At 44.6% G+C, this 14,291-nt stretch overlaps 1 pseudogene; it reads left to right on the top strand.

Moving 5' to 3' along the window:
* Positions 1-13,964: 13,964 nt before the first annotated feature.
* On the top strand, positions 13,965-14,083 carry LOC134971444 (5S ribosomal RNA; annotated as a pseudogene).
* The last annotated feature ends 208 nt before the right edge of the window (positions 14,084-14,291 follow it).

A 14,291-nucleotide genomic window follows, 5' to 3' on the forward strand; every position in this document is an offset into this window, starting at 1 on the left:
AACAAGCCATGTTATTAAACACATAGACGAGATCAAGGGACATATAGTAAGGAATCACGAGCCATATAGAAAACACGGTTAATGGGAAGAACAGAATAAATGCAACTTTACCCTTTTGACAGAACTTACTGGGGTTAGGAGGAGGCCTCTAAACTTCTGCTTCTCTCTCTAGCAGAAGTGACCTCTAAGTAACTTAACAGGAGTTTTGTTAGAGATGGTATACATATAGAGTGCTCCCACCCAGGAAGTACAAAATATGTTAGATACCCACGAAGACTAATGTTGCATTTCACTGTTTTAGATGCATGTCCATCACAGGTAGAGGAAATTATCTCAAAGATACCGGGTTCCCTATGAACTTAGAATGGACAAGACACTGGATTGATGGCTGGGATAGTCCCAGTAGAGATATAACACACACAGAATTTTTTTTAGGGGAACAGACCGATCAAGGAATCATTCCCCTTAGTGCCCAATCCAGATGTCAAACTTTGTAAAATCTTCTTTGCCTCTACAAACTTATCTGTTACTAAACTCTGTGATTTGTCTTCAAAGTTTCCTCTTCATCTCTTACGTTCACCGACAGTATTACAGTTCAAACGTCATATGCCTACTCGGTCTTTTCAGAGTTCTGCCCAAACCCAGTATATCTCACCAGCATAGGGACACCAGTATCAGTGTGCCTGGTCATGCACAAAGGGTGGAGAATGGGAATACTGGTGAAGGGAGACTGTGCATAGATACCGATATACATGATGGTGTGACAGCCTGATGGTGAACGCAAATCTGACAAATTTTCTTTTTATTATTTCCCCTCTCTGTTCACTTTCCACAGATGGTTTACTTCACACAACTGATAATACACAACAGTTAAACACATTGAAATGCAAGATTTATGTTCCCTACAGAAAGGTCGCTGACCCGGAGAGAACCCGTGACAAAGAGCAGAGTGTAGAGAACATCGTATCCCTGGAGTGTCTGTTCCGGGAAGGTTGAGAGGCAGGACTGTTGAGACGGCACCTGAGCGCGGAGAACAACAAGACCAGAGGCGGTTGTCGCACCAGTTTTTATTTTTTTTATTTTCTCCATCTCCCACTACCTTCCTTCTCTCCTTCTCTTCTCCCCCTTCTTGTTTCCCTTCTCTTCCCTTAACAAGATGGACTTACCCCAAGAGACTGCGTTCCGGCTTTTCCTGTTAATCCTGTTGTTGACCAGGACAGTCTGTTTCGGTGAGGGTCCCAGAGAGGTCGAGAAAGGATCTGGAATGGGTTCTGATGGCGAGGATGGATTTGTAGAATCTCAAGAGCAACACATCACTCGAGCAAAGGCGAGTATCAGAAAGCGCTCTGGTAGTCAGGGAGCTCGGAGGCACTGTGAAGGGTTATTGTCTGAGGAAAATTGCATTTGTAGGAATTGTGAGAACATAGTCGAGGATGGGTGCATCCAGAGATGTCAGTCCAGCCTTAATATCGACATGGACCGTCATCCATTGAGTGATTACCACTCACTAGTAGGTAAAGTCTTAAACCAGACAGAATGCTGGGTGTGCTCACAAGTACCTCAAGGTCAGAGCAAGTCAGGATTAGTACCGTACCCTTTAGCAATAGATGAGGTACTCGAATTATGGGGTGGAAGACCGGTGGACAAGAAATTCAATATTTCTAGGCCCCCTAGCTTGAAGCTCCACCAGTATCATGTAGATAGATCCTTATTATGTTTCAATATTTCCAATTACCGAAAACCGGGAAATTGGGAAGTGACGTGGAGTAACCAGACAATGACCTTTTCGCACAGAGCTGATAGGATACCCATAGACTCTGAACTTGTACGCCAAATAGACAACAGTGGAAGGTATTTCCGGTATAGGTATACTCGAGGAAGCAAGACCATGTGGGTTGAAAAAGTATCACCAGGGTACTGTGCTCATATCATCCAGCCCGATACTTGTACTGAGAAGATGGGAGAACTAGGGATTGGGTTTTTCACTTGGAAAGGTTGTAATATGGTAATGTCATATTCTGTCCCCTATGTTCTCCTCGATGATGCCTATTTCATATGTGGGAGGAAGGCATACAAGTGGCTTGCCCCGAGCTCAGAGGGATTGTGTTACATTGGAAGAGTGTTGCCAGAGGTCATGACCATAACCCATGATAAGATGAAAGATGTTCACCGCAGTGCTCAGGCTCCTTAAACTCATACTCACTATGAACACATCGTCAAGAGACACCTCATAGAGAGGACAGAGCATGTAGCCTCTGATTTGATCCACGAATCCACCGGGATTCAATTCCTTCTCGCAGTAGACATCACCCGTACTGCCAGAGGAATTATAAATTATAGGTATATCCATGCGCTAGCGAACTTGATAGATAATATCACTGAGATGTATGATGACACCTTCAGGTATACGGGAAGGGAGTTACAAGCTTACAAGAAGGAACTGATTCAGCACAGGGTGGTCCTAAATTATATCACAGCCATGACGGGTGGGTACTGTGTTACTCTGGCAACTCAATATGGTGTGAAGTGCTGTACATATATCACGAACAGCACTGACGACCCCACGGAGATCATCGATCAAAAGATGGACGATATCTTGCAGTTGAAGTGGGAGATCCGGAGGAGACACAACATTACCCTGACGGCTGTGGGTAATGAGCTGACCGGCTGGGTCTCATGGTTGAACCCACGAAATTGGTTCTCAGGATTAGGAGAGTGGGCTCAAAATATTATTATGAGTGTAGGGAAGTTTCTCCTTTGTATCCTGGGAGTCGTCATAATTATTGGCTTGATATTTAGGTGTGTTCGAATTCTGACGCGGCGCAAGCACGGCACAAATTTGATGAGTCTAGGGAGCGAGGGCATTGTTATAGCAGCAGATTTAATTTTCGACCCATCCATAGAGACAGTGTTATGATAAGGATTGCAAATGAATTCCATGGCCTGTTTCTTTCACCCGTTTTTCCTTTGTCTCCCCCTCTGCCCAGATACACCCATCCGGAAAAGACATCAGCCCTACCCAAGAATGTTTATGAAAATGTTATGTGAATGTATTTTAGATATGTGTCTTATCTTCATCTCTACAACCTTCAGTTAATGACACACATAGTCGACAGGTGATATCCACATATACTAGCACTCACATATGTTCCCCCTCCATGTATCATCAACTAAATGTGCACCCCATTTGTTGGAACAAGAAGCCGAAAAGAGCTTGGTAGTGTTTGTTGGCCCACTTACAGACCCTTAATACGGGATGAGAAGGATTTAATGTATACTTCGCAATACCTCGAAGCTTATTTAGAACATATACGGCACGATGATACATGCCCCTCAGACATGGATTCATACATACATGCTTTTTACTATCCCACTAGGTCATACCTTTCCTACCTACAACTCTCCTCCGACCATCCAATCGTCTGTAGATATTGTATTGATATTTTTCTGTTTAGTGATTAGATAGTGGCAGTTATTGGTGACTGCCAAAGGGTGGACTGTCAAAGTCGAAAAATATTGCAGTACACACATCACGTACAAACAACACACAGATGGCCTCTGCGCGTGTACTTGTTCTGCTGTGCGTGCACATATTCGCAATTTGCGTAGGGTCGCTCCCGCGGTCGTGTGCATCAGCGCGTGGTATGGGTATTTACGGTAGAGTTTGTGAACGCATGGAGAGCTATCAAAACACATTACATATTTAATCCAAATAGTACACAATGTACACATAGTCCCCCTGCACCACACTAGAAAATATCAACAGTTTAAATGGTTTCAGAACAAAGGGATTCACCTTTACAGGATAAGAGGGGACAGACTAAGGTTATAAGGTGGTGTTTGGTATCCAGCTGTAGGGTATTTTAAGGGTAACATTCCGGTGTTGGTCTGCGGAAGATCGCATGTTCCTGCGGATAGTTATGTGCAGAAGCAGAATATAGATATAAACTGTATTTACTGTATATTATGTATGTGGCGGGAATCCAGAGGAGACCACCCACAAGAGCAGTTGGGAAAGACATCGCCTACCTTTTCAAATCGACCTATGACCTCTCCTGTACTGTAAAAGTGCATTCCTGTGTCCAATGGACAAAGGGATTACAGTATCCATTATATTGCTTTTGGAAGAATTGTATAAATAAAGCCTGCTGCAGCCTGGCCTGGCAGAAGACTCACAAAGTTATCTATCAGATGACCGGGGACCGGCCGGGTTGCGCAAGCGATTCCAATCACGTATGTACATTGACTGTAGCCATTATTCTGTTATATTGTCTTGTATTGTAGTGTATGATTTGTATTGTAAACCCCCTTTCAGCAAATATTACGCTGTGGTGTCGGAACCCAGTGGTTTAACTACAAATCGGTGTTGTGTCTTCCTTTTCCTGCTAAGGTTTAAGAGTGTATTAGTAACGCATCGCATTGCTGTATAAGGTTTAAAGTGTATCTCTGGGTGTGTGCGCGCTGTGTGTACTTTGTACCCCCAACGCGTCGTTTGTACGCTAAGTCCGTACAGTGATACGGGACTCCGTACGCAAACAGTGTATAAAGTACGTAGCGTGTGCATTAAGTATAGCGGCTGCAGCGGCTAAAGGTTTAAAGTGTATTTAAGGTGTGTTTAAGGTATAGCTTTCTTTCCTGTAAGATAATCGACATTATCAGTACCTATACGGTATTCATGGACTATTAGATAGGAAAAAACAGACACCCAACTGACTTTTCAAACATTTGAATTCCCCCCTATGTATCTCCTGATATACTCTTTGCTGCTGGAGGACCATGCTACTTCCACTATATAACTCTGTGTGTGGGTTTGTGCTACCTGCATTCCCCTCCTCACATCATGTCACTGGCCCTGTCACATGCAGCCCTGTCATCACTGACATATCATGTATGTCCTGATACAGTCTGTGCTGCTGGCCCACCCCTAGGGTTACTAGTGGTGTGTTACCCCCACAGTGTTTGTTCCCAGAGTGTAAGTCATATGTGTACCAAGTTTGTTGTAAATTGGTCCAGGCATTCCAGAGTTATGCTGTCTCCTGAAATATTCTGTGCTGCTGTCCCACCCCTAGGGGTGCTAGGGGTGTCTAACTCCCACAGTGTTTGTTTCCACAGTGAAAGTCATATGTGTACCAAGTTTGTTGTAAATTGCGGCAGGCATTCCAGAGTTATGCTGTCTGCTGAAATACTCAGTGCTGCTGCCTTACCCCTAGGGTGAGCACTGAGTAGCTACTCAGTGCTTGAACATGCAGTGGCACCTCAGTCCTTACATATGCAGATGCACAACAGGGAAGGATTTGTAGTGGTACAGTATTTGCATAATGTCGCAGAAGCAATGCCAGTTCACGCATGGATGCTGCAGCATTTGACTCATCAAGGCCTATGGGACAGACTCAGAGATGGACTCAATAGCACAGCCTCTGTACACAGCAGATTAGCTATAATATAAAAAATCAGCAGGAGGCGCCTTGAGTAGAAAGATTCTTACTGTATTCTTTTGCGATCTGCATCTACATCCAAAGAAGCAGAACTGGATCATCCATGTGAACATAGGTGATCTGAGTAACCCTCGGGTTATACAGGCTGGCCGGTGTTTTCACGCTGCTGGAGCTAGTGAAGCTGCATAGGATAACTCAGACACTGACCTCAGCATGCCTCAAAAAGGGGGCCGACGATCCTGTTTTCAAGAACGCTGCCTGTTGCAGCCCCACCCGCACCTCCAACCAACCTCAGCATGTCAAATCAACCAGATCTGGACATGTAGATCTCTCACCTATGGAGATGTATGTAAAACATCAGGTTTTTGTACATCTCTGAATTTTGCCCTATATGTGTTATAGATCTTAAACTGCTGCACATTGCCACTAGATGTCAGTGTAATACCCATTACTGTATAACTGAAGTTGCAAGGGTCAAGTCAGGTAAAATATTTAGACAGAAACGCTTAAAATAAAAGTTGACAGTGTATTCTTTTCATGAATTAATGTACCGGACTGATCACAGGTGTTAGAGTTGCCTCTTTCATCCAAATTAAGAGAAGCATCTACAAGCCTAATGTCACAATTCAGAGACAAACGTAGTGCTTACTTTTAATGCTAATTATACACAAAACACTACTCAAAACATTACATGTCTGCGTTGTCTGGACCATGCCCCAAAAACGCTGCCACAATGCTGCTGACACGCCCCACGACCGCCTCTGCCTGTCAAACAGGCAGAGGCGATCGCACAAGTGAGATGAGTCACATCTCATTGTGTGCACACGTGCAGTGCAGCTGCTGCACGTGCGATTACAGCCAGGGTTGGACTGGCCCACAGGGGTACAGGGGAAACCATTGGTGGGCCCTACTACCTGGGTGCCGTCTTCCTCCTCTAAGGGCACCTCTTCAGGTTCCAGACTGTGCACTTGAATTGTACATTATACATATAATCTATGGTGCATTGCAGTTATTAATCTGGTACATTATCATGCATGCACTGGCAATATTTATTATATATATTTATCATGGGGCCCATATCATGGTTAGCCAAGCCTCTGTGGCAGCTGGCCACACCCCTAAGCATGGGCCTCTACCACTGCATTCCCCCGGTGGGCCCTTCATGCCCCAGTCTGACACTTATCACAGCACAGTGCTTCAGCCTGCGTACGCTGACACTATAGCGACCAGGTCTGAATTAGGCTCATTGTCCACTGACATTGGTAAATAAGGGTGGTCTTCAGGTTTCCGAATGTCGGGATCTCAGCGCACAGTATACCGGCGCCGGAATCCCGACAGCCAGCATACCGACAGTTTTTCTCCCTTTGTGGGGGTCCACGACCCCCCTGGAGGGAGAATAAATAGCGTGGCGCGCGTAGCGTGACACCGTGCCCACAGCGCGGCGTGTGCAGCGAGCCCGCAAAGGGCTCATTTGCGCTCGCCACGCTGTCGGTATGCCGGTGGTCGGCCTGCCGGTGCCGGTATGCTGGTTGCCGGGAGCCCGGCCGCCGGCATACCATACTACACCCGTAAATAACAGTTATACTGTGACATCTTGGATGTGCATGGCCATCCACTACTCAGACTTGTCTGAACTGCAGATAGCATCAGATTTCTCTTGAACTCTCCCGGGAGCGTCCCGGGAATCGGATCAGACCCTGGCTTTAATTTTCATTACATTCACTTCAGATATATCTGAGACAATATATCATGTGCCAGATCGCATCAGATATATCTGATGCACACATGCTACATGTGATTGATCTGATGCTGCTGCCGCTGTTCCCCCTCTTGGTGGGTGGGAGTGGCCAGGGAGATGCCAGTCAAGTGACGCTTCAGATGAATCTGATCAGATACATCTGAAGTAAAAAAAGAACACTCCGATGTGTACCTGTTTTCTTCAGATTCAGATAAATAGTTGGGGCAGCCTCAGAGATCTGTAGTTCAGACATATCTGACACAGGAGTCAGCATTGGATCTGAAGAGCCATCCAATGTGACACTTTTCTTCAGATATGACGGTCAGATGCGTAGAAATCTGAAGAAAACTGCCCAAATCTGACTAGTGGATGGGGGCCTTTACAATTATGTTATTATTGCTGAGCCGCTGAGTGACACACATAACCAGAGGCTTTACATTGAGTGCTACAATATACAAAATTGATTTTGTATATTGTGCACCCCCCCACCCCCCCACCCCTCGGCTGGTACAATTCTGTAGCAGTAGGGCCGCTGCTGCACTGAGTATTCATATACCTGACAGCCGGATCAGAAGGATCCTCTGCTTGCCTCCCAGATGTCTGTGTCAGGCTGTTGCATTGTGTTCTGTCCTTGTCAGCAGTCATGTATCATGAGAAAGGGCCGGCCCGGCAGATACAGACAGTGGTACCATCAGGGGGGTTCAGGCGCTACACCTGTATGGGTCCCTGACAGATTGGGCCATACACAAAACTCAAAAGCATCCCCCTCTTTATATGCAGGGACAGATTGGGCTGGGGGGCAGGATGCCATCCACCCTCCCGGGCTGGTGTCTTTTTGATGCTTTGGGGCTGACTGGTAGGCAAAAGAAAAGTACCTCTGGGGCCCACTCAGGTTTCTTCTCACTCAGTGTTTACAAGCGCCACCCTCCTTTCTCATTGGTCAACACTTCTCTTAGCCAGTTAGCTGTGTCTGGGGGTGATGGACAGTGGGAGGAGCCAGCACAGCTGGTGAGCTGATTAATTACACTGCGCAACAATGCAAACGTTTCCAAACTGAAAATAGTTACTTCTAATTGATTTCAGCATGCGAAGAATGAATATCACATTTAAAATGATCAGCTAGCTCTTGGTTCTGAGATATAGCCTATTTACAATGATGTTGGGGTATTTTGTTAAATACTGGGGAATTTTGGCATTTATACCCCTTTCACATCGCACTAAAAACCCGGTATCGACACGGCATATTGCCGTGTCGAAACGGGTCCGTGTGCGATGTGAAAGGTCCTTTGGTGAATTAGCGGGTCGCCTGACCAGGTAATTCAACCCGGTAAAAAAGAAGGGTTATTACCGGGTTGATTACCGGGTCAGGCGCAGTGTGAATGGGAGCCGTTCCGATGCGACACGGCTCCCATTCACAGCATAGGCAGAGGCGGCGCAGGAGATGAGCTCATCTCCCAGCGCCGCCTCCACCCCCGCCCCTGCTGCTGCTGCGCCCTCCGCTGCTATGGCAACCGACCCGGTATATTGCCGGGTCGGAAAGCCAGCAACGGAGCGCAAATGCCGGATCCCACCCGGTAAGTACACGTTTCTCTTACCGTGTAGGATCCGGCATTTGCGATGTGAAAGCAGCATTAGAGAGTACAGCGGTTGGCAAACCTGAATACAGGACTGCTGAGTCATTTGTTTATTGTCTGCGTATAGCTTGCATCAAGTGAAGGTTATGAGTGATGTTCCTTTCTTCTGTTTGAGTTGTGTGGTTATAAATCACGTTAAAATACAAGTAAATATGTTAACATTGCTGACTTTTATTGTTATGTGTGTGGTGATGTGACATTTACTTGAAAAGTGTCACTAGGCTGCAACATGTCACTCAAAATACACTCTCAACTCTCATCTGGGCTTGCGGTCTGACAACGGCGGTGCAGTGAGTGATGAGCCAGCATGGTGAGAGGTTCCACCAAGACATTTCAGCAATGGACGATATCAGGGTAGGCGGAACACTTCTTTGTTTGCTGACTACTGTTGGACAGTGACAAGAGATTCCCCAGAAGAGGAGTCCAAGCCACAAGCAAATAGAAAGCATTCTCATGAATAAGCAACTATCTGAGATACTTTTTAGGTTGCTATTTTTCTTCTTATTTGTGATTGATTGAATTGAAACAACTGTTATTAATGTCGTATCAAGCAAATAGCTATGACTATACTAGTGAAGTACATATCGCAGGGATACGGTCGTTAGGTCGACAGTCATTAGGTCAACCACTAAAGGTCGACATGCATTAGGTCGAATATACTAGGTAGACAGGTCAAAAGCTCGAAATTAGTTTTTCCAAAAAAAATGAAATTTTTGACTTTTTCATACCTTACGATCCCCGCGGACTACAATTGGGAGTGGTAACCTGTGCCGAGCGCAGCGGAAGTGGAGCGAGGCACCTTGCCCGAAGTTCCGCTCGCCATGCGAGAGAACACGGTGCACTAATTGGGGTTCCCCCGTCACTTTACGAAGAAAACACCAAAAAAGTCCAAAAACCTATGTCGACCTTTTGACCTGTCAACCCAGTACATGTCGACCTAATGGTCATGTCGACCTAGTGTCCCTGTCAACCTAATGCATTTCGACCTTCAGTGGTCGACCTAATGACTGTCGACCTAAGTTGAGTCGACCCAAAGACCAATACCCATATTGCACAACAAAAGAAGCTCAAAAACTAGAGTTAATAAAAACATACCTGTATTAATTTTTCTTGACCTCAAATTAGTATGACTGTTATTATAAAGGAAACAAAGCTATTTACCCCTGGCCACTGCAGACAACTTCACATGCACCACTTCCTCCACCACCTCATACGGTATCCCAGCTGGAAAAAGTCCGGTGGGGGGGGGAGCGCAACGAAGCACCTTGCAGGCTCGCTGCACTCGTCACGCAGCGGACTCTGTGGCTCGCTGCGCTGCACCTCATACAGGTTGGGTTTGTGTGATGACCGCCGGTCACCGTACTGACAGCGGTATCCCAGCTGTCAGATGGCTGGCAGGGGAGGTGAGCGCAACGAAGCGGGCGCTCGCCAGGCAGCGGGCTCCCGACTGCTGGTCACATAACCGCATCCCCCTCATACGCTGCCATAGAACTGCTCTGTTTTACAGTACAGCTTACAAGGTGAATCCAGGATCAGTACGAATCACACGGAGCTAGATTCCCTAAGTACTACTGGCAAGGAAACAGAAGCACGTCCAGTTTCATTGAATCTACAATCCGTGTCTGACAGTGCATCCTATAATTAACATGTCTGAAAGTGAGTGTGGCTAATATTGTTCTAACATTGGACACATCCAAACTTTTGGTGTCACATTTCAAGTTTAATCCATGATGTTGGATCAAAGTTAAGGATTTAGGTCAATTATGATTTCTTACATAACCAAAAAAAGTCTTAGTAGCTCTTGGAAAATCCCTGGTAAGTACTACTGATCTAAGCATTGCAGTAGACAATTACATTTGTGTAATGTTCCTTGCAATGGTATCTGTGCAACAGTGTCTGTACCATGCAGATGCAATAGTATATGTTCAAATGGATCTATGCAAAGATATTGGCAATGCAATCTTCTGCAATGGAAGTGTAATTATCCATATTTATTTTGATTCACAGTGCACTTTATAGTGGAGGACAAATAAACATACATACAAAGTACAAAAAAATGAAAGGGGGCGTGGCCACATGCAAAGGTATACTGATGAACCAAAACAATATGACCACCTACCTAATAAACTGTTTCTCCTCTGTGTGCTTCCAAAATAGCTTGGACCTGCTGAAGCATAGGTTTCTGAAGTTGTCCTGTGGTTTTTCGTATATAATATTAAAATTAGGTTCATTGGAACTTTCTGTCCTGAATGGAAACTTTTGAAACAGGCAATTGAAAAGCACTTACCCATTCTGCAATCAGATACTGACCTATCACCCTACATAGACTCCAAAATCAATATGAGTTGGCGTAGGTCCATGAACATCAAGGACCATCTAGTCAGAAGCCATTTCGTCAAAAACACACCGACACAAAGGCAGATAACAGATTTCATGACAGGTGGAACATCAGAAAACAGTGGAGTGATGGGTTCCTTTCCTTGCGGAAAATGTAAAGCATGCCCCCATATCTTGAAAACCAATTAAGTGGTGGATAGATATGGCGACAAGATCCTGATTAAGCAATACTTTAATTGCGATACACAAGCACTCATTTATTGCATAACATGCAGTTGGCAATATCAGATATATAGGAATGACAACTCGAAAACTCAAGGAAAGAACTTTGGAACATCTGGGTACCTGTCGCAATGCCGTCACAGATTTAGCACGCTTGAAGAAAATCACTACGGTGGCGAGACACTTCAATACCTGTCACAAAAATTGCCAGAAGGACCTGAAAGTCTTTGGTTTGGAGCAAATCCATCTAGGAGTTAGAGGTGGTGACATTACCAAAGAACTACTAAAAAAAGAAAGCGAGTGGATCTTCAGGTTAGGAGGCCTTAGACCAAATGGCCTCAACGAGAATATCAACTATAGTGTTTCTCTATAAAAAAATAACCAATTCTCATGAAAATATCCAAATAGTGCATTCCTACTCTCCTTCCCTTTCTGGCAACAATTTTTTAACATTATGATGCCCCCTTTCCCTTTCCTCTCCCTCCCCCTTCCCGGTTTTTATTTTGGTCTTGGTTCTGTTTTGCTTTCCTCTCTCTTTACCTTTTCCCCCACGTGTATATTTTGGTAATACACATCACACTCATCAATATCTCATCATCATCCACACCATCTTCATTTTCATCTACCTTCCAATCATCATTTCTTCATATCTTTATCTGTTCTATTCACACACACTGTCAGGAACATTAAAATGATTTTAGTTCACCCAGTCACCTTCTAATTCTCACTTTCACCATACCTCTTATGAGGTATCATTGCACCTCACCTCAGCAGCTCCTATAACCTACCTATGCTTTCACTCAGTGCACCTCACAGCCACGTACAACCAATCCTCCTATCCTGGGGAGTTTGTGCCCCCATCCTTAATCATACACACTTTTGCAACCATGCGCCCCTTTCCTGTCCTTTTCAACACCCAGTCACATACATATACATCCAACCTCTCTCTTCTGGCACTTTTCTCATCAATCTCCTATATATTTCCAATTGATTTTAATTTATTTATTTTTCAGTTTATTTTATTTTATTCCATTTCTATTTTTGTATTTTATATTTATATTGATTTGTATTTGTATTTTTATTTTTATATTTATTTTTATTTTCATTTATTATTTTTATTTTCATTTTTATTTATTATTTTTATTTTTATATTTATTTTTATTTCATTATTCTCCTTTTATTTCATTATTCTCATTTTCATATCTATTTTTTTTATCTTTTCATTATTATTATTCTTTGCACATATATTCCTTTATATACACATGTTTTATCTGACCGCCGGCCCTGCCATTGACGTCATTTCTGCACTCAGCAGGACGTCTAATACTGCCCATCGCAGCGCACCTTGGTAACACACCACATCGCTTATGGGCGGAAGTCCAGGCAGTGCACCATGGCAACACACCAACATCACGTATGGGCGGAAGTCCATAACACGACTTCCGCCCACATATTTCATAGCGTAACGCTGCTCATCCAGGTCCGTCCTCACGCGGTCGCATGATCCTGGGCGGAAGTACTAAGCACAATCTCCCCTAATACAGCAACCTTACATCCTATCCATTATCAGTAGAACAAGCCCGCCCAGCGTGACGCGGCCAACACAGGCATCGGACACGGCCACTCATGTACCTCGATCCCGCCCCTTATTACAATCATTGGCTGCCAGTAATTAGAGTGGGGGTTTTTAAACATCCTGGAACTCAGCACATAGCAGCTGCTCTGAATGGAAGTGAACAAGCCCGTAATCGGGTGAAACGCGTTTTCCCTGCGGGCACCTCGCCGACCTGAAGATCAGACGAGTGATATTTAATATTTATCTGCTTTATACACAACTAATTGTGATAGTCCAGCCAAAACACTTATCGTTACAGTGTTAATCTTGGATATTGTTGTTGCTGGGGCTCCTAGGTGCATTATACGCATGTGTTTATATCACTCTTTAAATCAACAGGGACAGGTGAGTGTGGTCCCGCAATTAAGTCTGCCGCAGGTATCTCAAACTGTTGTTGTTTCTTTTCTATACCTCTTCTTATGAGCCTTTTTTCTTGTTTGACAGTTGCACATGTGCTTTCCATACTTAAATCAGTACCACTGACTAGGTTCCCTATGTGTCAGTGAATTTGTTATATTTTCTAAAAGAATTCAGTGGTTATCATCAACGGTGCTCTCAGTTAAAGTGTACTGTACAAAATGTTAACTGCACACTAACTGCAAGAAAAACAGGTGGTGAGTGGTCCCGTACCTGGTTTACTGTAACCACCCCAGGCACCAATAGATTTATATTAAGACATTGTCACATCCAGTGCCATATATAACTATTAAAGGAACCAACGGGGACCCCACACTTATGTGGACCTATTTACTCATTTCCACTTCCCCTTTCATTCTTTTCTTCCTTCCGTGAACTCTCATCCACGATTCTGGAGAGCGTGTCCCCTCAGGAGACACGTCTCTTCCGTCTAACGGGGATAGCAGATTCACGCTTACTTGATCCGTTACTATTCCTTTTCCCCTCTCATCCCATTATCCCTTTCTCAAGGAGGTAATAATCCCTCCCCTTTCGGTGCACTCTCATTAGTGGCACAGGGCAAGTCCTCCTACGACCATACCCCTACGCTCACGCCCAACCTCGTCCGATCTTGGAAGCTAAACGAAGGTGGGCTGGGTCAGTACCTAGACGGGCGACCACTAGGGAATTCCCAGTGAAGTAGGAAGACCGCATTCCCTGTGGAACAACACTAACAGCAGGATCACCACTAACACTTGTTCTTACTATCTGTTGTATCGAGATCCCATCCCTGTTCCACCCTCCGTACTCAATTCAAAACAGTGGTAAATGAACAGGGCCTGATTTCAGTTTGTGGGTTCTCCCTCTCACAAAATCAACCCAATCTAGGGCTGTATTAATACAAACACAGTTTG

Source organism: Pseudophryne corroboree, chromosome 11, assembly GCF_028390025.1.
Source record: "Pseudophryne corroboree isolate aPseCor3 chromosome 11, aPseCor3.hap2, whole genome shotgun sequence".
In the NCBI taxonomy this organism is placed as follows: domain Eukaryota; kingdom Metazoa; phylum Chordata; class Amphibia; order Anura; family Myobatrachidae; genus Pseudophryne; species Pseudophryne corroboree.